Here is a 3532-nt window from a genome sequence, read left to right as displayed (position 1 = left end):
ATTCTAACCGGTGTGAGGTGATACCTCATTGTAGTTTTGATTTGCACTTCTCTAATAATTAGTGATGTTGAGCATCTTTTCATGTGCTTCTTGGCCATCTATATGTCTTCTTTGGAGAAATGTCTATTTAGGTCTTCTGCCTATTTTTTAGTTGGGTTGTTTGTTTTTTTAATATTGAGCTGCATGAGCTCTTTATATATTTTGGAGATTAATCCTTTGTCCATTGACTCGTTTGCAAATATTTTCTCCTATTCTGAGGGTTGTCTTTTCATCTTGTTTATGGTTTCCTTTGCTGTGCAAAAGGTTTTAAGTTTCACTAGGTCCCATTTGTTTATTTTTGTTTTTATTTCCATTACTCGAAGTGGGTCAAAAAAGTTCTTGCTGTGATTTATGTCAAAGCGTGTTCTTCCTATGTTTTCCTCTAAGAGTTTTATAGTGTCTGGTCTTACATTTAGGTGTTTAATCCATTTTGAGTTTATCTTTGTGTGTGGTGTTAGGGAGTGTTCTAATTTCATTCTTTTGCATGTCGCCGTCCAGTTTTCCCAGCACCACTTATTGAAGAGACTGTCTTTTCTCCATTGTATTTACTTGCCTCCTTTGTCATAGATTAGTTGACCATAGGTGCAGTGGGTTTACCTCTGGGCTTTCTGTCCTGTTCCATTGATCTATATTTCTGTTTTTGTGCCAGTACCATATTGTCTTGATGACTGTAGCTTTGTAGTATAGTCTGAAGCCAGGGAGTCTGATTCCTCCAGCTCCATTTTTTTCCCCTCAAGATTGCTTTGGCTATGTGGGGTCTTTTGTGTCTCCATACACATTTTAAGATTTTTGTTCTAGTTCTGTAAAAAATGCCATTGGTAACTTTATAGGAATTGCATTGAATCTATAGATTGCTTTGGGTAGTGTAGTCATTTTCACAATATCGATTCTTCAAATCCAAGATGTGTGAGCACTTTTGAAGCCTCTGCTTGGGTCCTATTTATTAATGTCCTATGGGCCAAAGCAAATCACAGGGCCAAGCTCAGATTCAAGGAGTAGAGAAATAAATTCTACCACTTGATGGGCGGAGCTATAAATGTTATTGTCATTTTTTTCCCCTGATCCCTCATAATTAAATTTGAATTTTGGAGAATGGACTGGAATGAGGCAAGCCCTCAGCAAGAAGAGGACGGCGACAGTTGCAGTAATCTAAAAGACCAGTAATGGCTAGTGGCAACAGAAATAGAGAGAAGTCGAAAATTTAAGGGACTTCCCTGGCTGTCCAGTGGTTGGGACTCCACGCTTCCACTGCAGGGGACGTGGGTTCCACCCCTGGTCAGGGAACTAGATCCCACATGGCGCAACTAAGAGCTCACATGCTGCATGGCGCAGCCAAAAAAAAGAGAGAGAGAGAGAGATGTTGAGAGTTTAAGAAATTTTTAGGAGACAGGATTAACAGACCTTGGTGATTAAGGGTGTGTGTGTATATGTGTGTGTGTGTGTGTGTGTGTGTGTAGTAATTTCAGAATCAAGGCTGCTGTTATGATTCATAATAGTCCTTCTGTGGGGATTCTTTATTGATATATTTATATATTTGTAGCTGAATTAGACTAGTCTAAAAAGGTTTAATCTCTACTTGACCCTGTAAGTCAGTATGAGAAAGAGAACTAGAAGTACAGATGTTACTAGGTAGAGAAGATGCAGACAGCTTTCACTTATTCACACAAACATGATGATTTTCTAGTCATTAATAAAAGTTCTCTGGACATTGCTTGTACATCTGCTGTAGACTGAAGTAATGTGTCATTATGTAGACAACTGGTTCAGTTAGTCAAATACTTAGGAAATACCCTCTATGCCAAAGTTACTGGGCTAAGTCCTTAGGGCAGTTTGAAGAGACATAAGCCCTTAACTTGATTCCATTTGTGTTGGGGAATGAGCCATGTTTACAGTATCTAGAAAAAGATTTGCCCCATTCAGAGATATAGGTAAGTGTTGAATCAATGGGAATGATAGTAAGGTCTTCTGAAGTCCTGAGGAGGAGCAGAATTCACAATTCAAGCTGTTTGGGTAGGAGTCAAATGGGTAGAATGTATACTCTGGAAGATGATTCAATTTTAAGTCAGTTTGGACTTCCCTGGTGGTCCAGTGGTTAAGACTCTGCACTCCCAATGCAGGGGGCCCAGGTTTGATCCCTGGTCAGGGAACTGGATCCCACATGCCGCAACTAAGAGCCTGCATGCTGCAACTAAGACCCGGTGCAGCCAAATAAATAAATAAATATTTAAGTCAGTTTCTCAGAAAAAGCTGATGAGTTTGGGCTGAATTACTTTTACAACTGAGTTATGAAAAAACGGACCACAATAATTTTCTTTCTATGTAGGATACTGTATTGCTAGCTCTCCTGCTTTTAGCAATACTCCTATATAAAGGTTTATTTAATAGTCTTAAAATGTTTTTCCTTATAATGCATGTTTGTTATTATGAAAATGTAGTGCCACTTTCCCCCCTCCCCTTTGTTTTGCAAATTTATACAAAATGATATGGAGGACTGAAGCAACTATCTGGGTAATTCAGCTTTCCGTAATTTAGGTTAAAAAAGTAGATAAGATTTTGCATAACATATTCAGGTAACTAAGGCATATATATATTTTTTTCATTTTTTTCCTAGATGGTTGTTATAGGGTTAGCATTGGGTCAGAACTTCCAATCAGCTTTATCTCTCTGATTTTCCATTACATTAATGTAAACATTTTCTCTATTGAAAAGAAGTTCGGCCTTTTAAAAAATGCTTTGGTATTAGCATCTGATGACTCGGGAACCCTTGTTTTACTTTGTAAGGAAAAATTAAGTCTCTATAGTATTTCGACCATTCTTGCAACTGCTAATGGTGGCGATAGATAATCAAGTAATGATTGCTAACACTTTACATGCATCTCCTCATTCACTCATCACAAGAATGCTTTAACGTAAGCACTATTTTATCCCCAGTTTACAGAAGAAGAAACTGAGGAACAGAGTGGTTAAGACACTTTTCTAAGGCCACATAGCTGATATGTGGCAAAACCAAGACTGGGAGCCTGTAAAAGATTGGATTATTGTACAAAAATACTCATGCTCTCACCCACAGCTCCAGGGGAGGAGTACATATGCCCATCCCACTGATTTTGGGCTTGGCTGTGTGACTTGCTTTGGTCTCTTGGTGGGTGGAGTGTACCTCACCACTTGTTGCCTTTGAGCTTGGTCATCGACTTGAATTGGTCAATGGGATATTAGCAGAAATGATGCAAGCAGAAACTTGAAATGTACTCCTGTGATTGAGTTTGTCCTCTTGCATTTCTGCTGCTATCATGAGAAGAACATGTGCCAGTTAAACCACTGATCCAAAGAGGGAGAGAAACATGTCAAGCAGGCCTAGACCCAACCAACAGCATGAAGCCAAGCCCAGCTGATTCCACCCAAGCTCTGCTGTAGTGAGTGGTGGGTGAGAAAGAATAAGTGATTATTATTTTAAGCTTCTGCATTTGGTGTAGTTTGTTACGGAGCAAGAGCT

The 3532-nt window shown here is 39.1% G+C and overlaps 1 non-coding gene across 1 annotated transcript; it reads left to right on the top strand.

Annotated features, from left to right (window-relative positions):
- Positions 1-2113: 2113 nt before the first annotated feature.
- Positions 2114-2186, top strand: TRNAG-CCC (transfer RNA glycine (anticodon CCC)). The gene has a single exon. It is a non-coding gene; the product is annotated as a tRNA-Gly (tRNA).
- Positions 2187-3532: the final 1346 nt, after the last annotated feature.

Source organism: Pseudorca crassidens, chromosome X (genome assembly GCF_039906515.1).
Source record: "Pseudorca crassidens isolate mPseCra1 chromosome X, mPseCra1.hap1, whole genome shotgun sequence".
Taxonomy (NCBI): domain Eukaryota; kingdom Metazoa; phylum Chordata; class Mammalia; order Artiodactyla; family Delphinidae; genus Pseudorca; species Pseudorca crassidens.
The sequence above is the reverse complement of the archived record's forward strand: the minus strand, read 5'-3'. Positions and strand labels throughout refer to the sequence as shown.